This window comes from Pleurodeles waltl, chromosome 5 (assembly GCF_031143425.1).
Source record: "Pleurodeles waltl isolate 20211129_DDA chromosome 5, aPleWal1.hap1.20221129, whole genome shotgun sequence".
Lineage (NCBI taxonomy): Eukaryota > Metazoa > Chordata > Amphibia > Caudata > Salamandridae > Pleurodeles > Pleurodeles waltl.
In genome coordinates, this window is record NC_090444.1 from 1347154800 (window position 1) to 1347181183 (window position 26384).

General features: G+C 42.2%; 1 protein-coding gene across 1 annotated transcript in view; it reads left to right on the plus strand.

Annotated features, from left to right (window-relative positions):
* Positions 1–26384, plus strand: part of ME1 (malic enzyme 1) — a 1525515-nt gene that overhangs the window by 838915 nt on the left and 660216 nt on the right. The gene's annotated exons all lie outside the window — the stretch shown is intronic.

A 26384-nucleotide genomic window follows, 5' to 3' on the forward strand; every position in this document is an offset into this window, starting at 1 on the left:
GTGCAGGGAAAAGATCGACGCAACTCCGATCTGCGGCTGAAGGAACGATGCGCTGCCTGCTCTGCGGCTGAAAATCGACGCTCGTCAGAAACGCAACCGAAGAATCGATGCACAGAGCTGGAGAAACGACGTGCACCATCGCTGACGGAGGCTGGGAGATAACCACGCATTGCGGGTTGCGTTCAGAGCATCGTGCGGCTGGATTTCTGACGCAAACACCACTGGGCATGTAAAAACAACGTAAAGCCTGCCCGGACCTGAGAGTGCTGAGAGAGAAGAAATGACGCGCCGCGACCTGACGAAAGGAGAAACAACGCAAGGTCTCGCTCATGAGTGAAATCGACAAGCCCTTTTTGACACACACTTGCCCGTGCGGGGTTATTTTTGACGCACCCAGGGTTCATTTTCACGCTAACAGTGTTAGTGTGTGTTTTAAACTACATAAAGGCACTTTTTGCTTTTTATTTGATAACTTGACTTGTGTATTGTGGATTTTTGTCGTTTTGGTCTTGTTTTGTTTAGATAAATATTTCATATTTTTCTAAACCAGTGTTGTGTCATTTTGTAGTGTTTTCATTAAGTTACTATATGTGTTGGTACAAATACTTGACACCTAGCACTCTGAAGTTACGCTTACTGCTCTGCCAAGCTACCAAGGAGGTAAGCAGGGGTTAGCTGAGGGTGATTCTCTTTTACCCTGACTAGAGTGAGGGTCCTTGCTTGAACAGGGGGTAACCTGACTGTCAACCAAAGACCCCATTTCTAACAGTCCCACATACATTTACAAGTCATTCTGTGTCCTGATGTGCTCAGACATATTGGTAACAGTATGAAGTGCTATGCCATTGATAGGCATGCATGCAAAATGATCACAGATTTGTCGGACACTGTGCTACACATACAGGTGTACTGCACACTGTGATATGCTTACTGTTTGTCATAAATCTTTAACCAATTGACTTGACACGTATCTCACACTGATCCACTGTTTCAGTTTATGACTCCAGTTTACATACGTTGTCATACAGTTTAGCCCTAATGCATCACATAGTGATTCATATCTCTGCATTTTCCTTTTGTACCAACAATTCATTGTCAGATATAAGTGTTTTCAGTTCAACATGTTTGTTCGACAGGCAATGCATACATTACACAGCACACTTCTAAGAGATCAGTGCATTGTGTCTGGTACTTTGAGGATGATGACAGTGTTCACACTTGATTGACAACTGTTGTGTCCTCCTTATGGTTTCCTGCATATGGGTGTGTTATTTTTTAAGTGTGACTCTGACAAACACTCCACGATATAGGTTAGAGTGACTCATTTATTGTCTTGTTTGGCAGTAATGCCTTCAGTCACATCTGCTTAGCTACAGAATTTCTGTACGGTGTGTGCACGTCTCCATGCACCTGCAGTAGTGTTGTGGAGGTCAGGTTGATGTTGTGGCTCATCCTCCTCCTCTTCTCTTGGTGCCTCCAGATCCTTGTCCCAGGGGACATTTATCCTGACACCAATATTGAGCAGTATTGCACAGCCCAATATTATCTTGCAGACCAAGAAGGGGGAATACAAGGGTCTACCACCCAAAACGTCCTGGCAGCGAAACCAGCCCTTGAGTAGACCAAAGGTCCACTCAACAGTGTTTCTCGTACGACTGCATGCCCAGTTGTAGGCCTTTTCTGTCTCAGTTTGTGGGTTTCCAAATGGTGTCATGACCCACTGTTGGATGCTACATCCTTGGTCAGCTGAAATGTAACAGAAAATAATCAATGTCATTGTTTTGGATTACTGTATTTGCATACGTCCTTCCCATGTGTGTTATGTGTAGTTATGACCACATGATATGTCGATCATGCCAGTCTAATGCCGTTTCCAGGGGCCTGCACTGTGCTACGTCTTTAAGAAGGGGAAGTGGTACACAATATTTAGGGCCTCCTGCAGATTCTGGGTTCATACAACTAGACTTGCACACAAGTTAGCTAGCAGGTACACATTTGTCCTTGCATCAGGGGTTGTAGGTGTTCTTCTTTGATTTCAGGATATAATTTGTGTATGTGGGAGCACCTTCCAGCCAAGGCTGCTGCCTCAGAAGCATGGTAAGTGATGTCTGTGTGTAGCATTACACTTCACACATATGAGAGATTGGAGTTATTATACATACCATTATACATTTGTACAGTTACATGTCACCTGCGCATGGGCCATGGTTTGTCATCTAGCACCTAGGACCTCATTTACCGGGCCCATGGCACAGGATGGCGGAGCAAGTGCCTTGCTGTGCTGCTATGTGCCAGTGGGAAAGGGCATAAATGCACCATATCTACAAGATATGGCACCTTCCTGTTCTCTCCCCCTGCAGTGGTGCACAAATTGCTGCCTAGCATCAACACAGGCCACCAAGCACCTTGATGCAAGAGTGCCTGCATTATGGGGATGAATTTTTTGTGCAGGAAGTGTGGCAATGATACTCCTCCCACTCATGTTGCAGTGGTCTGGAAAGAGCCAGACAGAAGCATATGTAGCATGACCAGGAGCTTGGTCAGTGGTAGTAAGTTGGTCACCCTGTCGACCGTAGCATCTAGTCTTTGTGCAATGAGGCGAGCAGTTGGATGATGGACTCCCTGCGCGTCTGGTAGAAGGTGATGACCTCTTCCTCCCTGAGGGCAAACAGGGATATCTGCTGGTGGTAGATGCGCCCCTTTCTCCTGCGCTGCCTCTGTGGTGCAGATGGTGGTGATTGTTGCGGTGTTGGTGGATGTGGTGGTGATGGTGGGGGTTGCAGTGGTGTTTTCGGTGCCCCAAGCTGTAGTAGGAGTAAATCCATGTTGTCCTCCAGGTTGCCAGAGTGTTTTGTGTGTGTTCTCTTTATGTACCTGTGCCAAAGAGTCAATTTATTGCGTGGTCTGACCACGCGTTAAAATTGTGACGCTAGTCAGACTTAGTGCCTCTTTTCCTTAGCATGTGTCATTTTTCTGAAAGCTCGTAAATACGGCTTCATCAAAGCAGCGTCACCTTTAAAGGTGGAACAGCTACCGTGCATATTATTGTCAGTATCTGATGCAGCCAGATCCGACGCTGTTACAAAATTACGCTGGGGTCACTTTGTAAACCTGGAGTTGTTTTAGCACCGCCGCTGCGTCAAACGTTGATGCTTCAGTGGTGCAAACTCCTTGTAAATAAGCCCCTAAATGTAACACTCAGCTACTATATGAATAATACAAATTAAGCTGCCTGCCTGTCCGCACCCCTCTCTGTTATGTGGGATCCAACACAATTTTGAATCAATGCTAAGGGGGGTAGACTGAATGTTAAAAAATACAGACATCAGTCAATATATTGAATATATTGACTGCTGATTTCAAGGTGTATTTCTTCACTACAAGATGGACTCTGGTATCAGGGCTTGGTATTTGTCTTTGTGTTAATGGTGCTCCTCTATCGCCTGCTCTGGTGTTTGATGTCAGCAATGAGCGTGGTGCCAAGATAAGCATCAAGTAAATGCACAACCTGATCTATGCAGTAATGGTGTGGAGACAGCACTTCATCATCAAAACTACAGTTACATTTTCCTTCACTGAAAAGGTTGCATTGATGCTTTTGGACAGCATGCTATAGTGTATTCCTCAGTCTAGTTCTCCTTGGTGTCTGTCAAGTAGCTGTGAGATACAGACCACAGTGCAATGGGAAACACATTCACAGCAAGACTGCGTCACCATTCACCTACATTATAGGTTTCTTTACATCAGCAAGCGCGTACACATACACATACACACACGTACATAAAGTCCCCCCTTGTCCTCCGTGATCCATTCTGGATTGTTAAGGGTAATATACAGGCATAACATAAGGTCTCCGACTTGTGTGGTCTCAGAATGCCATGTTAAATTTCAATAGCTCTTTTATTCTTTCTAAAAATAAACCAATGTTATTTGCATTTTATAGCATTAGAAATTCTGTTGTGGTGGAGGGCTAAATATTAATACACAGTACAAGCTTACCTATCACACAAACCAGGTCTGGCTGCATTGTGCAATGCCTGCCTTTGTTTGATAGAACAATAATGCCAGATACATTGGCTTAGTCAGTGCTCATTTAAATATTGGGGCAGATTTAAGAGCCCTTAGTGCCTCCTTGCGCCACTATAGTGTCATCTTTTTTATGCTAATGTGGCCCAACGTGACCAAAATTGCTGCGCTAAATTTACAAAGTGGTGCAATGTATGCAAATGGGGTGTTTTCTCATTGGGGGGGGCGAGAAAATGGGGTAAACAAATCTGAGAGATGTCTTTGCGTCAATTTCTTTTGGCACTTTTAACGCCTGCTCTAAACAGGTGTTACAAGGAGGAACACGATTGTTTACAATGGACCTCAATGGGCTTTGCAGGATTAGCGACAACATTTTTTACCCTAATCCTGCAAAGCACCGAACTAGCATACAAAATATAATGCTAGTTCCCTAACTTCCACCATGCTGCGCCGTACATGAAACGCGGCGCGCACATGGTGGTGTTAGGGGGGCGCTAAGGAGCGCTAGAAAAGTGGTGCTGCACTAAATCGGCCTCATTGCGTTTTATAATTTTGATCCAAGCAGTAGAGCCTTGGTTGATAAGTAAATACTGAGGGGCATATTTATACTTTGTTTGCTCTGAATTTACATCATTTTTTCAATGCAAATTCAGCACAAAGTGGACTCCATATTTATATTTTGATGCTAGACCTGTCTAGCGTCAAAATATTGGAGTTAATGTCATTTTCTGGATGCGTGAACCCACCTTGCGTCAATGAGATGCAAGGTAGGCGTTCCCGTCCAAAAAATGACTCAAAGCCCCTAGTGCCTTATTTATCCTCCCATGAAAAAAAGGTGCATGAGTGGGAGGCGGGCCTAAATAATGGCATTAAGCCTGTTTAGCGTCATTGTTTAATGCCTGGGTCAGAGCAAGCGTTAAGGGACCTGTGGACCCATTTCCATGGTCAAACATCATGGAATGGGCACACGGGTACCCACCCCAAGCCCCAGGAACACACCCACCAACACCAGAGGGACACCAGAGGATGGGGGTCCCCATCCCAGGTAAGTAGTAGAAGTGTAGGTGAGTAATTTTATAAAAAGGTTTTAAATGCCATTGGGGGCCCTGAAATGGCCCCCCCTGCAAGGCACTGGGTGCAATGGCCATGCCCACACACTGGTCCTCTGTGCTGGCCATTGGTGTGGTGGGCATGACTCCTGTCTTTTATAAGACAGGAGTCATGTGGTATGGATGGTTTTGTGTCAGGAAATGACGGTAGTCTGGTTAACGGCATTTTCTTTTCCTCTTACCAGCCTAGCATCATTTTATGAGGCAAAACACCCTTCCCCCGTACCGCCTCCCCCACCTGGCTAACATCATTAGACACTAGCCCATCCTTAGTGCCTGCTTGTGGGATTCCATAAATTTGGCGCCCAGCTGGTACTTTGGAATGACGGAAGCTGGCACTATATTTTTTGCCGCAAAACTGCATTTGTGCAGTTTTGCAGCAAAAATTATAATTATGGGCTGGAATTCCAATTAATTCCCATGATTATATAGGCTGAATTAATTGAAAGATATTGACACCCTCTCCTTCCATACCTCCTACAGGGATTAAAAGTCCGTAAAAGAAAGTGTTTTTTGTTTTAATCTCCTCTATTTTACCTTAAATTTAAACTGGGAGCTTGTCACTAAACACCTGTGACACAAATTGGCAGGTTCAACAGCTCTCACTTTGGGCCTATTTACCACAAACTGGTGCATTGTTCACGATGCACCAGTTTGCTTGAACCGTCCTGCACCCCCCTAGCGATACCATGGTAGTGTTACATTTCAATACAGCACACCGTGGCACTCGTTAGTACAGCTGTGTCAGAATTTCTGATTTCAATAATTGTTTCAATGAGGGGACCATAAAATAAAGCACACCATCACTTAAATGCCTGCCCTGGGCAGGTGTTAAAAAATTACGCTAGAATGATGCAGTGAAATGTAGATTTCACAGTGCCATTCCTAAGGGCCTCCTGGCTGGGGAATGCCTCCTTTGCATATTTTGTACCTGGCACAGGTATAATGTGACTCAAGGGCTTACAAACTGGTCCAATGGTCCAACTGCACCAGTTTGTAAATACAGCGCGGAGTGGGGGACTGTTCTTCACCGCCATAACATCAGAAAAAATTACACTACTGTGGCACAAGGGGCTTGTAAATGATCCCCTTTGTGAGTCAGAATGACTCGATGGACATTCAGACTCATTTCTTACTAAGGTGCCCAATTTACCAGCAAACTAGATGACAACAACCGATTACTGTAGAGTTTCATAGTGTGTCCTTTTAAAGTGTAAATACCCACATGACCTAAAATACTTTTCGTCATGTCCAGTTACATTGCATGAGGTTGGGCACGCAGGATTTTTTGCCACATAGCAAAGTTAAATTATCTCTTGGAAAAAGCAACTTAAAGAAAATTGTCCTTATTATTTTTATAAAGGAGCTTTAAAAAAAAAAAAAAAAAATCTTATATTTTCAAATATTTTGTTCATTATAGTTCACGTTTTTTTGCTTTTATACCTCTATATTTATTATATTTTTAATGTTGATGTTGAACTTCATTCATTAAAGGATTTTAAGCACTATCCCCAATAAACGTCAACTTTATAAGTGATTTACATTCAACGTCTGGAGCTGGAGACGAAACTAGGCACTGCTCTACCGTAGTGACCAACCTTCGCTCCTGTTTTCCAAAATAACTTTTAGCTGGACTAGAGAATGGATGTAATGGGAAAAGGCGTGCTGTTGGCAAAACACTGGGGTTTGCATAGTTACCCTGGTCAAAAATATATCGGATCTTGGCTAACCTATTCTCTCCCATTTATCTTTGCGGAGGTAATCTGCACAAATATCCTCCATACAAGTTATAAAAGTGCTACAGGGAGAGACAACGTCATTCTAGTTATTGCCATCAGCGACCTGGATCTTGTGCCTGTTTGGCTCATTGCAATTCACATAAAATATAACTACCACATTGTCTGTACAGATCATGTCTCAGTGGCCAGTATGGAGGAAGACGAATGCCATGGTGAGAATGAAGACAGTGGTTAGTTCACTCCAGTTCAAGAAGTGAGTGGGGCCTACCACCCACGCCAGTGTTATAGAAACAGGTAAATCTATGAGGTTTATGCCAACCCTTGAAGCTGATGTCCGTGGTCAGATTCAGTGGTGGAGCTTGATCCAGTTCCACTTGCACATGGAGTTTAGCAGAGACCAGCCATCACAACAGTCTCAGAAGATGTTGTCTGTCACTCGAAGACTATTGTAATTCCTGATGTCCAGATTTCATTGTGGCAAATATGAGGTTTCAGAGAGTAACAAATAGGAGAGGTAAAGTCTTGTAATAACTATGTCAAAAAGCCCTATGCACACGGTAGACTAGATTTTCCTGAATTTAAAAACAAGTTGCAGTTGCAAAAAAAGCACAAACAGGCAGTGTCCCTTTGTGAATAATGAAGCTGTCCCCCCCGACTTGCCTAACATATAATTGTGGATACCTGTATACTTCCTGCATTCTGTGGCCCCATTAGGTGATGAAGAGTTTGATAACAATTCTTAAAATCTTATTTTCTGAACTGGACAGAAATATCCATTCAAGATGCAGGTTGGACATATGATGGAAGGCATCCTTTAATTAGATCAATGTATGGTATTCCCAAGATAATACTATCAAGACGATTCTTTGATACGTGTTCCATGTTCAAGTAAAATAGCATAGGTTTCACACCTAAGATCACACCTAACACATTGTGGTCTAGGGAAGTACCAGCTCCAGGCGAGGTTCTCATTTGGACCTAGGCCTCATTTCCATTGACCAAAAGGCTCTTACACATGATAATTTTCCACCAGCATAGCCTCAGGATGACCATGGTGATGTAATGGGAGATGTAAATGATGAGAAGATATGTGATGCCACTGGTGATGAAATCAGCTGCATTTTTAAAATCATCTGTGACATGTAACATCGTATACATGTGGCAAAGTTATTGCTTGTGCAGCTAGATATAACTGACCAATTTTCAAATTGTTTTAGGTTTTATTTCATAATCAAATCATTACTTTTACTGTGTTTTTTCAGGAATGAGATTGTTGTGAATATATTTAAAACTGTATGAGCAAATAAAGCCATACCTCACCCTAACAAAGTTTTTTTCAGTGGCCTTTTGCTTTTTGTTTATAGACTTCATAAAATTCAAATATTTCTATAGTCCACTATTCTCAAACCACTGTTTGACAAGCCCTCACTGCACACAATATTTGACCATAGGGCCTGGCTGGCAACTAGGCCTACCTTCAAAGCCATTCAGTAGTCAAGTGAGGGAGAGAGAGGGGTGAGCTACCTGAAAAGTTTATCCTCCCATACACTTCTATCAAAATCATGAACACACATTTCAGACATACAACCTGGTCACAGAAGGGAATATTTCCTCTAATGGTACAGGCAAACTCCATTATCCATACATGTTTAAAAAACAGGGATGCAAACCCTCATACACCAATGTAGGAGGCGTCCTTCATGTTAGACCTGGCATCTTTGGCGTAGTTTCCTCTGTCTTTTTTGCCACTGCTTCCTGTATTTTTGACTGGGTGCTGGACTTTGTTTTGCTGAGCCCACTGACTAGTGCTAAAGTGCAAGTGCTCCCTGTATAAATTGTGATTATGATTGGTTATCCCTGATTGGCATATTTGATATACTAGTAATTCCCTAGTAGAGTGCACTAGAGGTGCACAGGTCCTGTAAGTCAAATACTTCTAGTGGGCCTGCAGCACTGATTGTGCCACCCACAGGAGTAGCCCTGTAAACATGCCTCAGACCTGCCACTGCAGTGTCTGTGTGTGCAGTTTTGCACTGCGAATTCAACCTGGCAAGTGTACCCACATGCCAGGCCCAAGCCGTCCCTTTTACTACATATAAGTCACCCCTAAGGTAGGCCCTAGGTAGCCTCATGGCAGGGTGCAGTGTATTTAAAAGGTAGGACATATACTGGTGTGTTTTACATGTCCTGATAGTCAAATACTTCCAAATTTGGTTTTCACTATTGCAAGGCCTATCTCTCCTGTAGGTTATCATGGGGACTGCCTTTAAATATTTGTAAGCGCAGTTTCCCATTGCAAGCAGATAGAGATGTGGAGTTTGGGGTCTCTGAACTCACAATTTAAAAATACATATTTTTGTAGAGTTGGTTAGATTGTCTGTTTGAAAATGTGACTTTTAGAAAGTGGGTATTTTCTTGCTAACCATTCTGTGCCTCTGCCTGTCTGTGGAATACATGTCTTGGTCAGACTGACAGTTGAACTGTTTGTGAATTCCTTCAGGAAGTGACACAAAGGGAGCTGAGGAGTGTCATGAATATCCTGATTAGTCTCCTGGGCTAGAGTGGGAGGGAGGAGCTGACACTTACACCTAAAAGGGCTGTGCCTGTCTTCACACAATGCAGTCTCCAACCCCCTGGTGTGTGTCTGGGGCCAGACCTGGGCAACAGAGATTTTCCATTGAAGTTTGCCTACTTCAAAGGCAGAGATGAGTATAAGTAGTGGACCCAAAACCCAGACTTCTGGACCAAGAGGAACCTCTGCCAAAGAGAAGAGCTGAAGGAGGAGTACTGCCCCTTTGCTGTGTGTGCTTTGCTGAGTTGGCCTGCAGTTGCTTCTTCTGCCTTAAAGAGGACAAAAACTGGATGTTGCTTTGTGTCCTACTTGTGAAGATTCTCCATGGACTTGGACTGGGCTTGCCCCCTTTTCTGAAGTGTCAGGACCATCAAAGACTTCATCTGCCAGCACCTGGGCTCTGTTGCTGAGACCACTACTCTGCCAAGTGGTGCCACATCCAGTCCCTGGGCCCTTGAAAGGAGAAGCTGGTAAACCCAAGGTGAAAATCCACACAGCGGAGCCAAGAGGCAGAAAAATAAACACAGCATCCTGCACCGCAGCAGAAAAATCAACGCATCACCTGTAAGTGGCACAATGGTTAGAGCGGCAGACCCTGATGCAGAGATCTGGCCCAGGACCAGGACCAGGGTTCAATTACCACCTTGGAGGGTCTTGGGCTCAATTCCCTTGGACCAGATAATTCTCGCCTCTGTGCCTCATCTAATTAATGGGTCCCACTCTGTAACTCTGGGCAATAGCTTACTTAATCTCCACAATGGCCCTCACAGCGCTTGGATGCCTGGCTTCACCCTGGGGCTGTCCAGGAGTGGGTGCCTCACAGGGAAAAGCCAGGAGGGGTTCCACAGCGGTATGCGTACAGTGCCTTGAGACCCTAATGGGTGAGTAGTGTGCTATACAAGTGCAAAGTTTACAGTTTTTTACCGTTTAAAATGGACACATCACCAGCTCAGCATGGCTTCATCGCTGCCATGTGTCTGGGTGTCAAAACCTGCAACATCACTGCACCGATCTGAGGCTGCTGGTCTGGAAATCAACTAATTTCTTCCCTGCAAGGAAAGAATCAACGCATTGCTTGCCCGGCAGTGAAAGAATTGATGCACAGCCTCACTTGTGAGTAAGGAATCAACGCATCGCTTGCTTTTCTGACGCACGCTCGCCCATGCAGCTTTATTTTTGACGCATACCAGGTATTTTGTAAACGCATCAATTGATTTCTATGGATTAAGACTCTTTTTACTTTAAAAATTCATATCTTTGCTTGTGTATGTTGACATTTTTGTTGTTTTGGTCTTGATTGATATAGATAAATATTGAATATTCTTCTAAACTAGTGTGGAGTCCTTTTGTGGTGTTTTCACTGTATTACTGTGTGCGTAGGTACAGATACTTTACACATTGCCTCTGAGATAAGCCTGACTGCTTGCGCCAAGCTACCTGTGGGGGTGAGCAGGGGTTATCCTAGGTGACTAGCGTGAGGGTCCCTGCTTGGGCAGAGTGCAAACTGACTGCCAACCAGAGACCTAATATCTAACACTTCATCTTTGAGTTGCTCCTCATTCAGAATCCAGATCTCATCACTGCTGGTACAGATGGGCCCCATGGTCTTTAGAACTCTTAAATGAATATCTTTTTGTAAACTTAGTTGGATAGAGATCCGACCATAAAACAGTTTAAAATTTCCCATAGGTCATCAAAAACATTTAAATTAAATTACCCATATCACAGCAAGTTTAGGATAATCAATAGAGACTAGAGGATTGCGCAGAGTCTCTATCGCAAGCGACTGGGACATGTACATGCAGAAATTGAAAACATACTGAGAGTGAATACAGCCCTGAATGCTACATTATGGCAGCAGGACACGCTTGCAACCAGTCCAACATGGTAAGGGCTTGTGTCCTCCCAATATCTCCATGTAGGAGCCGCATTTTATCCTCATGTGATTATTTCAAAATAACGGCAGCACATAATGGAGAAAATCCAACCGATTGGGATCACTGACTAATTTAGAACATGGCAAATCACTGCCCCGCTCAATCAAACTACTGTTATAGAGACATATGGGCTAGCAAAAAGAGAGAAGAATAAATAAAACGGTGAATGGGTAATCTTATCGATAAAAAAAGGAGGGGGGGCCCAAGCAATTAATTATGGATGTCGGCAGCATCTAATAGAATGTAATTAGTAACCAGTGAAGGTCAATAGCTAAAGTAGAACATGGCACATCTATGCCTTACACAACAATCCAACTATTTACAGAGAACACAAAATGACAGAGAGAGAGAGGAGTATCTTAACAATGTTCTCAATTGTTGAATGACATGTGAAATTTGAATTAGGATCAGAAATAAGCAAATAACAAAACCAAGGTATCGTGAAAATGGAAACATACAAACACATATTTAAATGCGAGTACATAGTATATATTGGAGAATACAGTAATATTGCAGACTAGAAATGTACAAGAAAAATAAACATAACGTGAACAACTAAAACTATCATGATAAACATAGATGTATAAAACCATAAGTTGACATTGTCACAAGGTTAGCAATGTACACAAATCTAACATCTACGTAGGTCTTCTACCTATCTCCCAAATAATATTCCATCTCAAAATTAGTATTAAGACCCTCCTCCACCGCTCTAAGTTTCAGAATCCAATAGCATTCCTTTTTTCTAAGGGCCAACTCTCTGTTACCCCCTCTGGGGTCTTTACCTATATGGTCAAATCCAAAAAATTCGAAAACCACAAACACGATCTTGTTTAGGACATTGCCTCATGTGACTCACTATAGGGTATCTAATATCCTCCTGTCTTAGTGCTCTAAAGTGTTCACTCACTCTCACCTTAAGTGGCCTGATAGTACTGCCTACATAATATAGGCCACATTTGCAAGTGATCATATAGATAACAAAATTGCTATCACATGTAATGTTATGGTTGATGTTAAAGTGTGCTCCGGTAGAGCTCTTAAAAGTAGAAATTCCTGATTTGGCCCATCTACACATACCGCAGTGTCCACATTTAAAGAAACCCTTATTACGAACAGTAAGCCAATTATCCTGGGTCAATTTAGTGCGATAGCTGGGGCATAGTATATTCTTGAGGGTTCTGCCCCTTCTAAAGGTAAATATTGGGGTATCCGAAATCATCTTTTTGAGAGTAGAGTCTGCTGTTAATACATGCCAATGTCTCTTCATGCATTTTCGCAATAAGATAGCTGTTTTCGTGTAATTAGCTATACAACGAATATTGCTATTACCTTGCCTAGATTTCTGACTGAGTGTGTCTGATCTTTTCAAATGCATAATCCTTTTACGTGCTTTGTTAATCACCTGGGGAGGATACCCCCGTGAGCTGAATCTATTACTCATATCCTCAATACATTTCACAAAATCGTCCTCTAGACTGCAGTTCCTCCTTGCTCGTACCATTTCCCCATATGGTATAGCTTCAATTTGATGTTTAGGATGTGCACTCTGTGCATGTAGAATAGAATTACATGAAGTACTTTTCCTATATAAACGACTCTCTATTCTGTTGTCCTGAATAAAAAGCTCTACATCAAGGAAGGCAATGTTAGTAGTACTGTATTCAGAGGTGAACTGAATATTGAAGTTATTAGTATTCAAGTAACAGATGAATTCATTCAGTTTTTGTAAGTCACCCGTCCAGATCAATAGACAATCATCTATGTAACGGCCCCAAAAAAGTATATCTGAGACCCACGTACCACCCTCTTTGCTCCAAATCTTGTTTTGCTCAAAATACCCCATAAACAGGTTGGCATAGGATGGCGAGAATTTAGACCCCATTGCCACACCTTGTTTTTGGCAGTACCAGTCATTCTTAAATAGGAAAACATTGTTGTTTAAGATCAAGTACACCATTTTCAGTAACATGTTAGTGTGATCGTATAAGTTTGCTGGTCTTCTATGAAGAAAGTAGCGCAAAGCATCCATTTCCTGTTCGTGATTGATGCTAGTGTACAGGGAAGTGACATCCAATGTTACTAGGATCATCCCTGGTTCCCAAGTGATATCAGTCAATATACTTAGAATATGTTTGGTGTCTTTGATATAGGAAGGTAAGTTTCCCACAAAGGGCTGCAAAAAAATGTCTACATACTCCGAGAGTCTCTCTGTAGGGCCATCGATGCCTGAGACAATCGGTCTGCCCGGCGGGTTTGTGGACAGCAACTACCTGTGTCCCACAAACCGCAAGAGTCTGGCTGAAGTAGCCTCTGTATTGTAACCGTACATGTGTCCTGCTAACTGTGTTTTTTAATCTAATGTTTTTGACTAGTATAGCACACCTGTTAACCCCTTAATGCAAATGTGTTTGACTATTTTCCCTTTTAAGTACTTGAAGTTTCACTTTCTTCTTTATTTCTACTTCCAAATTCAGTTCTTAATATTGTTAAACCTCAAACCAACGACTCCTGCCTCACCATTAATTCATATTCATACATATATCATCCACATACCAACATAAATCTCTGTACCAAATGCACAGCTGTGCTAAAAAATGATCTGTGTGTTTTTTTGGGAAAATTTGTAAAATTGGTTAAAAAAAAATTGGGGATAATCAATGACCATCTAGTCAACCTGTTTCACCTGTGTGCAATAGGACTCATATGACGTTCCCTGCTTTCTTCAAGACCCGGATCCCTGCCTTACATTTTTAATCATCTGTACCTATTGCCTTGCAGTTTCTCCAGATGGTCAACTAGGCTTAAAGTGCATGTGTCCTTGTCACACATACCGTCATGCATTCATTTTCATGCCATTCAAAGTCATTGTGCATAATCACTTGTCTTGTATTCTCAAATAGTAGGTACCTGTGAAGTTATATCGCAGTTGATGTAATACACTGAACTAGGTGATTGGAATTGTCTCATGGTAGGTTCACTACTCCCACATTTGATGCATAACTGTGCTGCTTCAAACAAAAACCACAAAAAGACACCCCACTGCAAACACATGAAAGACACCATGCCCCAATAGCTGTACCACACATGTATCAAATGTTTGAAATTTTAAGGAATATCAGTATTATGTCACACACTAAAAGAAGGGATAATGTCATGTTTAGAATCAAGTATAAAAGTAGCACATTTTCACATTTTTGGTGGCAAATAAATAGTCTTACTTCATCAAGAGGAAATCCCAGTTGGAAACCTACATGCCTGATGCTCCTTCGGAGACAGGCTGTTACCCCCAGAGGTTGATGTTTAAAGGTGCATCTTGCACTGGAACATGCTGACATCAGATACAACATGCGGTCACATGACTGTGGTAATAGGAAGCATAGCATAGGACATCAGAGAAGATGTGCGTTCAGGATGGTTCCTGTCATCATCCTCATACATTATGTCAGCCTATTCACAGGGAGGTGTGTAATGGTGTAAGACTGGTGCGGGATTGAGCAATAAACCCCTATGGCTATCACATGATGTACTCAGATAAAACACAGATTGTTGTGGATCATTATAGATTTTTAATCCAAATGGTATATTGAAGAGAAGCATTCAGCAAATTTAGAAAGAGGAAAAAACAAGGATAAATAAGGATATTTCCCCTCATTACACCTCACCTGGGGAGGTATAGCATTTTGACACATTCCCAGGTCTTCCATTAATGGTAAATCTGGGAATGCACCAGAATCCACCCATGGAATGCCTCCGTTGGGCAGAGTAATGCAAGGCAGCAATTTGTGTTGCCTTAATTAGCAAGCCATGTAGGGCATGGAAGGTGGCCTTGCTCGGCTTGATAAATCACATTTAGGTTTTGCGTCACCCATTCGCCCCTTATGTGGCGCAAGAGCGAATCTTGAAAGTCTGGAATTAAAAAGCCAAAATGGCATCTAAATGCTCATTCCACTGCAGACCAACCTAGGTCCCTGATGTGTCCTCATTCAGGCCAGTCAGATTTGTCTCAAGCCTGTAGAGTTATCTTTGTTGACTGATGAAAAGTTGACATTAAATGGGTGTGTTGTCATAATCTTTATCATTTCGACTACAACACACAGGTCATTCTCATAGTGTCATAATTCTAGTAAATAACTTGTCATATGCATGTTACTGCGCCAGCATCCGATGGGGCTCCCAATACACATGTGCCCAAACGATGCTGTATATGTCTTTCAGACACACAGAAAGGGTTGATCATAGTATGAGCTGCTCTAGTCTCCTTCCAGCCCAAATCAGCTATGCAAGACATTTGTTTGTGCTCTGGTGCTAGGGCCTGTGTAAATTTTCCAGGTCGAAAAAGTAAAAGAAAAATGTTTTAGGTGGAAATGCATATTTCTTCCATACCAAATACTGCATCAGTTCCACCCTGTAGACAGTGCTCAAGAGTAGGTATGAAGAAGAGGAATATGAATGTAGGGTTACAAAGTGCAATTATAATAGGCATTCTCTGTTGCAGCTTTAGAAATCCTCTGTATTATATTTATGCTTTTTGTTAATTAATTTCTAATAGATAATTTGCCCACAACAAACAACCAAATTCTCTAGCGTATTTTCGTTGATTTCAGGATACCACATAAGCAAATGTAAGACGTTTTTATTTTGTGCCTGGTAGCTGTCTCTGCGGCTTAGAAGCCTACAACCTACACAATGAGTCATGTAGTTACCATATTGCATTTACTTTATTTCAAGTGAAGGACATTTTGTAATTTGTGCCTGGCGTCTGTCCCATGGGCTTGCATGTGTACCTATGAAATGAATATCACGCAGTTAAGCTATTGCATTTTTTTTTAAACAACTGTGCACACTTATTTTTACACCAAGTTCTAAATGTAACTGCATGGGGCCACACCAAGCTGCCTTTGTTTTTTGTAAAAATTATCTTGTTATATATAATTATTTTTTATTCCTACTTATGTACTGAAAGGCTACACATCCTCTTTTCTGTGAATATGCATGCTCCCAAGACTACCTTGATGTTATGATTACACATTTCTGTAGGTTATCAAAATCCTTGTTTGTCTTATTTCTAAAGAAAAGTGTTGATGAGTGAAAGTCCACAAATATTAAAAATTAAAATGCAGTGACATGTCTACCTATGTCGTTCAGTATTTTAATATTGATGTTAATGTATGACTTCCAAAGCCATATGCCAGATACTTCCACAGGTGAAGAAAGAGTGTATACCTGGCTCCTCCTTGGTGTAGTGTATCGTCACCTAGATAGGAAAATACATTTTTGCTATGAAATGGTTTCCATTGTTCCAAGCTTTATGCATCCCAGCACAGTTTATTGAATTCCAAACTGGTTTATCTTTCAAATCATTGTAGACGTGTTGCCTTATGGAAGATAAAGTGATCGTCTAACAGAGAAAGGGGAACCTCAGTCCAGTATTTGGCCTAGACCTTAGTCTAGTCTTTAAGAGTTTTTAGAGACAGTGGTAAAAGGACCTCAAGGAACATCAAGGGACATAATGCTGAAACAGGATTGAAGCTAATCAGGGCCCAAATGATGGATGTAGAAGCACTTAATGACAACAGCAAATCTAACATCTCATCTGCCTTCTCATCCTACCTCACCTATTGTTCCATTTCCCTGTCCCTCTGCCATATCTGTTTCCCAAGCCTGTGTGTTTCCTTTTTCCTGTGGGGTGTCTGGCCCCTTCCAGTCATGTAACATCCATGTTGAAGAAGTACTTTTAACATCATTGTGCTGAAGAGTGAAACAGAAGATGGCCAGGAACTTTTGCCCCAAGTTAGGAACATGACTGGGACACCCCCTCTGTCTTAGGGGTGTGACTTTATTATTGTTTTAGGCAATAACTTTGTTTATGAACTTTATTGTTTTTCACAAATTATGGCTCATTTTCGATTTCTGAAATGGCATGTACAAAATGGATTTGTTAGAAGTTGTTTCAATTTGCCCACTGACTTCTAGCAAATTCATAGGAATTTTGTGAACCGACCTATGTATTAATAGATTGGTTCTCAAAATACTAATTTCTCATTAATATGCATGAGGTAGGTGCTACATTGAGACCCACTACAATTGGCTACAATGACAGGCATGGTGGCCTGCTGGGGTCAGCAGATCACTATGTTACTGATTACTTTTAAATAAATGTGTTGAAATATGCTACATGAAGAGTTGAATAAAGTAAGGCTTTAATATATGAAGCCAATATTTACTCGTCCTCTCCATTCTGGTGTCAGCTGTCGCCTGCCAGCGCTCTTTATTCCATATAGGCCGCTACTTACATAGCAACAGCAGAACACCCACAACAGAGCCCAACACAACACATTACATCCTCCCTTCTTTATTTTAATAGTATAAGGAAATGTAGCTTTTTAACAAAATAACTTTTTTCCCTGTATTATTACATAATAACAACAAGGTTTAAAACAAAAAGTATAGGGTTGCTACTGTAACTTATTATTGCTATAACAAAAATGTATATTGCCTTTGCCCATCCAACGTACCTCCTACCACCATCACTACAGTTCTCCACACACAAAGCCCTTGAGACATTTTGGTGGTTTCCTGTCTCTCACTCCTTCCACATCATTGGTTTTATTCCAACTTACATTAGGGGCCATATGTAGCACGCCGTTTGCGCCATGCAAACGGCCTCACGCAATGCACATTCCCCAAAATTTGGGAATGCAACTCTCAAATAGGAAGGGGTGTTCCCTTCCTATTTGCGACTCGCATCGCAATTCAGAGTTGGTTTGTGACCGCGAATGCGGTCGCAAAGCAACTCGCAGTTACCAACAGTGTCACACTGGTGGTAACACATTCGCAAAAGGGAAGGGATCCCCATGGGACCCCTTCCCCTATGTGAATATCGAAAAATATATTTTTTCAGAGCAGGCAGTGGTCCTATGGACCACTGCCTACTCTGAAAAAAACGAAACCAAATGGTTTCAGTTTATTTTTCATTTTGCAACTCATTTTCCTTTAAGGAAAACGGGCTGCAAAATGAAAAAAAAAAACTGCTTCATTTATAAAGCAGTCACAGACATGGAGGTCGGCTGACTATAGCAGGCCACCATCCCTGTGAGTGCAGGGACTCGCTATTGGGTCGCAAAATGCGACCCACCTCATGAATATTGATGAGGTGGGTCTTTGCGACCCCATAGCGAGTCGCAGACGGTGTCTGAGACACCGTTCTGCATCCTGAATTGCGACTCGCAAATTGCGAGTCTCACTGACTCGCAATTTGCGAGTCGCAATTCATGGATTTCCTACATCTGGCCCTAGATTACTTTCCTTTCACCACACTTTCTTCTTCCACCACCTTATCTATGTCATCACATACATTCCCATTTTTCTCTCTTGTGCTCCATTCTCCTTCCCTTACATCATCATGAAACTTTGTGTTAGCTACATCGAGAGTTGTAGCTGAACCACTGTTCACATAACCACGCTCCATGTTTTCCACAGCTTTGAACTGCAGCAATTGAAATTTGTCTCTAGAATTACAACTGTCTTGTTTCTCCTTACTTACTTTAGGTACTCATTTCAAATCCCATACTTTCCTGCTACTCACACAAACTGCATTATTCAATACTTCAACCACTTCCTCAGGTTTATAGAATTGTCTCTCCCCCTTAACAACCTTAGTTGGTTTCTTTATTCATATCCAGTCACCTACTTCAATGTTAGCTGGTTTTACACGATCTCGCTCATCATATCGCTTCTTCATTTCAGCATGTTTATCAATCATTCTCTGCTGAAGGGTATCTAGGAACCACTGTTCTACACATGGCTCATTCCTCCAATTCAGATTGTACTTTGATCTAGGTTTCCGTCCTCTCATTGTCATAAAAGGAGATAACTCTGTAACATCATTTTGCATTACTCTATAAGCCTACATTGCTTTGAATACTTGTACTTCCCAATATACTTTACTCTTTACTAGCTACCGCAGATTGAATAACACCCTTTAAAACCCTGTTGAATCTCTCCACCATACCTTTTCCACTCTGATTGTAAAGGGACTTAGTTTTGTGTTGAACTCCTACCCTTTTGAAGTACTCTTTAGATGCATTCGACACAAATTGAACTCTATTATTGCTTAAAAGAGTTTTTGGTAAACCTTCAAAAACAAATGTCTTATTCAAAAACTCCAATACACACTTAGGGGGTCATTCTGACCCTGGCGGCCGGTGGCCGCCAGGGCCACCGACCACGGGAGCACCGCCAACAGGCTGGCGGTGCTCCCACGAGCATTCTGACCGCGGCGGTTCAGCCGCGGTCAGAAGCGGCAAGTCGGCGGGCTCCTGCCGACTTACCGCTGCTCGGGGGAATCCTTCATGGCGGCGGAGCGCGCTCCGCCGCCATGAGGATTCTGACCCCCCCTACCGCCATCCTGTTCATGGCGGGAAAGCCGCCATGAACAGGATGGCGGTAGGGGGGTCGCGGGGCCCCTGGGGGCCCCTGCCGTGCCCATGCCAATGGCATGGGCACGGCAGGGGCCCCCGTAAGAGGGCCCCGCAAAGTATTTCAGTGTCTGCCTTGCAGACACTGAAATACGCGACGGGTGCCACTGCACCCGTCGCACCTTCCCACTCCGCCGGCTCGATTACGAGCCGGCATCCTCGTGGGAAGGGAGTTTTCCCTGGGCTGGCGGGCGGTCTTTTAGAGACCGCCCGCCAGCCCAGGGAAAAACTCATAATACCCTCCGCGGTCTTCTGACCGCGGAGCGGTATAATGGGGGCGGAATTCTGGCGGGCGGCCTCCGCCGCCCGCCAGAATCAGAATCACCCCCTTAGTATCAGCCTTTTCTTCAAATTCTACAACTGGCCATGTGGAAAATAGATCCATCAAAACGATAACAAACTTGTTCTATTCACCTACTGGCCCTAGAAAATCGATAGCTACTAATTCCCATGGTTGTTTACGAACAACATTTTCACACATAGGAGGCCTCATCATTTCACAGTTGTTTCTGCCTTAGTGCTTCTGATGGATACAACTACCTGTGGATTCCTCACCTAATGAATACTCCCACGGCGCCAGCATTAGACGGAAATCTTCTTCCTAGCTTCTGCACGTCGACGAGGACGTCACTCTAGCCCACGTGACGCCGTCTGACGTCATACAGGCAATAAGAGGTCCTCGCCGACGTGCCGACGTCAGTACCAACATTTTTTACGTGCATGAGAATAATAACACAATGCAATGAAAGAGCAAGGCAACATCCCATAACATTGTAAATCACACAACATTGCAATAAAATGGCTGTAGATTTAATATAACTCTTTTTTTTTTTTTTTTTTTAAATCAAACAAACAAATATATGCAAATCATGTATATACAAAAATATATATACATATATATATATATATATATATATATACAAGTATCCATATATACAAAATCTATTGCAGCCTTGAAGACCAAGAGGAGCGCACTCAAGGATTCCTTGGTAAGACCAGAAAGGCAACGGGGAGGCGGGTGGGACCGTGAGGAATCCACAGGTAGCTAATGTATCCACCAGAAAAGTCGTTACCGAAGTAACTCGTTCTTCTGATGGATACAACTACCAGCAACGTATTACTGAATCACTGATTATGTTGATAAATTAAAAAATGTGATTTTGCAGTGAAAGGCTCTGAACTTATCAAGTGGAGCCTTAACAACAGTTAAATGGCATGATGCATGAAGGCCTTGAACTTATTGTTATGGGATGTTTTTTTTTTAACTCTTTAAAGACATTTTGTTTTAAACCAGTTTTGCTGATATTTCCTTACTTGATTTATTATTTTTCCACTGTCTCAAAGTTTGCATTTCCTTTGTGAAGCTAAACTCAATATTTCTTCATTTTGCCTATGCCCAACTGTGGTGTGTGTTTTTAGAAATCCTTTTTTAACACAGATGTCTTCAAACAAATTAATTAATATATGGTATGTCATGCAAAGTAAATGTTTAGGTTTTTTGAAGGACTTTCACTATCTAAATTACTTTTCTAATGGAATACACTTAAACAAAGAACAGAGCATCAGAACACTTTCCTACATAGTAACTTCAAAATCAAATATTGAACAAAGATAAACGCTAGACACAGGCTTTTCAGTGAGTGTGTTAGGAATAGAGTATTGAAATTTAATTAAACGTTATTTTGGGGTTTGTCCTACTTACATATGAAATACTGGTGGTGAGACTGGTTAAGAGTATGCTTGTCTTGGTGGTGGTTGCGTTGCTGCTGGTGGTTGAGGTGGTGCAGGTTGTTGTGTGCAGTTGCTTGTGGCAGAGGTTTTAGGTTGACATGTGGTATGTCACTCCTAGGGAGAGGTGTCTTTTTTTAAAATATTTTGCATGTGTTGGTGTTGGCCTTGAAGAATAATAGTGGCATGTTTTACTTATTATCGACATCATCTTCATGGCCAGAGCATGTTCTTTTGCACTTTTTTCTCTCAAAGTTTCAAGATTTTCTTGTGCATCTTTGCCACATCCTAGTAGTACTTCACAACATTATCCAAGTCACAGGCCTGCCTATCAATCATCTGATTGAGACCTTTAAAGGAGATAGCTATCTCATGGACAGCACTACCCATTACATGAATATTCTCTTGAACATTTGACTGTTGTTGACAAAAATGATCCTTGCAAAATTTAAGATTAGACCATGCCAACCCTCCCCACATTTGTGGCCATCTGACATGGCCAGCAGATTGATCATCACAGAGAGAGGGATACCATTTGGATGGTTGTTGGGGGGGGGGTAATGAATGGGTGTTATCTGTTCCTTGCCGTGGGTGTTTTGTACCGCGGATCAATGAAAGAAAACATAGAAACACATTCATGGGAAGAATGTGTTGAAGATTATATAGAGGCACCTCTTACTTGACAGCTGTATGGAGGTGAGTCTTGTGTAGCCGAAACAGTCATCTTTGGCTGCTTGTCTTAAAGGCTGGGCTAGTCAATCATCATAATTGATTTTGGATAAAGACTGCTGCCTTGGCAGTGAAGTGGTCTTCTTGGAGATGGTGTATGCAGGGGCTGCAAGGTATTCCTCCTCTTCCAAGCCTTCCTTCTCCTCAACTAGCTTCTCCTCCATATTCTCTTCTTCTTGAGTAGTGTTGATCACGGAGATAGTTGCTAAGAGGAGGATTGGATCCTCTCCTTTGATTGTCCATCATCCTCAGGTGTTTGATGGTTCAGGATCACTGTCCCTTCTTCCTGCAAGAAGAAGATGTAAACAGTTGAAATACATCAAGTACACTTTTGTGGATAGAACTCGACACAAGACATATGAAATTAAGAACGTATTAATGCATCGAATTATCATATCTTGAAAATTTCAACTCACTAGCTTGAGTCACAGATGTTTCAACTTTGGATGACCTGCAAAGTCAGCTGCAGAACCAGTGTCCTCGTAGTTAGTGTTTCCAAGGTATCTCCTGGTCCAGCAGCTTTAGAGAGAAAATTGCGGTCAATGATTACTGACAAACTACACAACTAACCTGTGTTACAAATTATGGCATGTTAGAGATAAATACAAGAAAGAATAAAGATAAAATCATTTTTAAATGATTATATAAAATGGACAATATAAAAAATGAAAGGAGTAATGATGAGATGTAGAAGTAAAGATTAGAGGTTCCTAGTCCTACCTGAGTGACACATGGTAGAGGGCCTAATTACTGTTATCCGGAAGTTCTTACATGGTTTTGGTTTTGATATTCGCAAGGGGGGACACCAGGGTCTGTTGTATGACTGACTTTGACAGTAGAGACACATATAGAGGAGTAAGTGGTTCTAAGTTATAGATAAAAATCTACATACAGTTACTCCGTCAAACCCAAAAGAGCAGACGTTTGAATTACCAGTCTCTGCCATCTTGTGTGTATTATGTTATGCAAATTTGCAGAGCGCACTCTGTAGTACCAGTCTGGGTTTTGGTGAAGTGTTGGGAGAAGAAATAAATGTGGCAGCTGGTGGATGGAACAACAATACAGTGCCTTAAAAGTGAAAAGAGAACATGTATGAGTAAATAATGGTTTAACAATATAAACTTCATGGTCAAAGTTTAATACATTTATAAGTTATTAAAAACAAATTGTGAATTATAGTGTTAGGGTTTAACAAACCAAGTGAAACAAATGTGATAGTGACATTGCTAGCATAGGGAGATACCTCTGTTTGTAGAATTGAATTGAGAAACCTGCCCAATGCGTTGTTCTGCTGCACTTGCAATTACTCCTTCACCAGCCAAAGCAACAAATTTACTCAAATGAGTGACTGTATGAAAATAGTATAAATAATAGAAATGTCATCAAAACATCCAGGTATTTTTAGAGCATGTGTTAAAGGGTGTTTTTGAGCGTTATATATGTGAAGTGTGTGAAACAGGTAAGGTATGGTTGAAGGACCGATGTGGGTGAGTGACAACCTTCCTTCAGAGAGGGTCTGAGACTGAGATGAGATCCAGGGGCCCCTCAAGAAGAGCTTTCGCCAACTTAATCCTAGAGAACCCCTCCTTCGCTGGCCTGCTCTCATCTCCCTACTTCTTTTTAATATCTCCCACAGTTTGTGTCTCCTCCCCCAATGAATTGACAGTGTCTGTCAAATCCACTGCAATTAGACTGCCTTTTCTATTCCGCTGAGGGTGAACAAAGGCAGCTCAGTAGCTGCTTATAGTGTTTTACCACAAATTTAGCTACAAGAGCTGCCTCCTTTCAGTGAAGTTTCTCTTTCAATTCAAAATGGTGGCTGCGGGATCTGAAAGATGAAGAAGAAAAAAGCAGAGCCTATGGTGTGGACAGTATTTATGATGTTGGAAGGGAACATGTGTCAAGTGTGTGTGGTGTGCTTCAGGTTTAAGTAGTTCTCCTTTTCCCTTCTATAGAGAGGTCTCTATCCCTCATGCAGCAATCTCCTGTCCGGTTGCAGACATCTCCACGCCAGTTGTTAAGGTCTCCACCAAATGTGCTGAGCATAACTACATACGAGTAGTAACTTTACATTTGTAAATTATATTTAGACAGAATTCACCCCCTAACGTGAGAGGGTGGAGACATAAAAGTCTACACTTAGCAGTAACTGTAGTCAGGAATGGTGAATAGTAAAAATGGTAAATGTAATTCTAGGTCTAAGAGTAAATTTGCATGCGTAAATCTACACATGTAAATTTACTTTTGTGGATAGGACCCAGTGTGTTTTGTTATGGGAAGTCAGTGTAAAGATACTAGCAAACGACAAGTATGTGACTGCTGAGGGAGACCAAATATAACCGACCCCCTGCATTTTTGATCCTTTGCAGTCTAGCCAGTGAAGATGAGGGGAAGTTCTGATATAGTGAGTGGCAGTAGTCCAAGCAAGATAGAATTACCTCCTGGACTACAGTTTACCATGAGTTAAGGGTAAAAAAGGGTTGACACCTATTATTAGCAACTTTGTTTCAGATTTCAAATGAATTTCCCTCCATCTAGACCATTTTTTCAGGCATACAATGGTGAAAGAACATCTTTGGCCTGCATGTGTCCTAATCTAACATGATAATGATGTGCAGATTATCTGCATAAATAGTAATGTAGAATCCAAACGTTTTTATAAGTTTTTCAAAAGGAGCTACACAAAAGTGAGGAGCCCATAAGTACTCAGTAGTCCAGATCTTGAAACTTGGACCAGAAAGAAAGATGATGGATGGCCTGTTGATAACTGGAAAGATAGTGGACAATCCAGCACAAGACATTGCCACAAATACTTGCATCATTTAAATGTTGCTGGAGAATTGAATGGGACAACATATCAGAAGAAACGGAAAGGCCCAGTAAGATAAGTGCTCCAGAACCTCCCCCTTCTACCACTAGGCTCAACTTGGCCTGATTAGCTACAAGAGCAATTTTTTTGCAGTGAAGTTGGTGACAGCCAGATTGAACTGCATTTAGGGTGTGATTACGTTTAGACAGTGTCAAAAGTTGAGTATTAATTACTTTATTCAAGATTTTATCAGTAAGGGAGTAAGAGAAATGGATCTGAAATTAATTAGTCCTGTGCTAGAGTTGCTCTGTGGCTGCAGGGCATGGGGATGGCTGCCCGTGGAGGGCTGTTGCAGAGTATGGTTGTAGGCCATGTGCAACGTGGGGTTGACTTTACGCATGTCAAAGTAGGAACCACAATCCTAGTCAGGGTAAGTCAGATACACATTTTAAATTAACCTGAGCTCACCCTCTGGTAGTTTGGCGCGTAGTAGGCAGGCTTAACTTAATGTGTAAAGTAACCCAATGAGAAAACCACAACAAGGACTCCACACAGGATTGAAAAAACAGAGAATATTTATCTGAGTTGAATAAGACCAAAAACGTTAAAAATTCATTCAGTATAAGAGTTATTCCCTTTTCAAGATATCAATTGCAGTGCTTTCGCTGGGACTCATCCAAGAGTCTTTATAGTAATTTGGGTAAGGCGTTAAATATTGCTATTGTGGAAATTGATGCACAGAAGTCAATTATAGCCCCACAGGGCCAGTATTGCAGATGTGGATAACGTGTAGGTATCCCCTCTGGCAAGGAGCACCACGTTACAACCTTAGGACTGCTCAGATCCAAGTTAAAATATGGAATTGCACCGCCGCAGCTGTGTGCCAGGACAGATGAAGGACCTGGTTAGATCGGTGTTAGCGCTGAGAGTGGAATCAGGCTGCGGCGCAGCAGGTGAGGTGCAGGTGCCTACAGCACGTCGCAGTTGCCTGAGCAACCGGGTGGGGCAGCTTCAGCAGCTCCAGCAGCAGCGTCCATGGAGCTCAGCAAAGGCACACCCAGCATGTCAAAGTGCTTCCCAGTGAACGGGCGATCACGTCGGGTGCAGGTTGCTGTGATGAGCCACACTCACCGGGAGAACCCTAACAACAGGAACGGTCCGCTTCTTCCGAAGCGAGGTTGAATGGATAAATATGCACCAAACTCCGACTCCAGCCGAACAGTCAGGAATGCTCTCCTGAAGCAGAGAGCTGGTA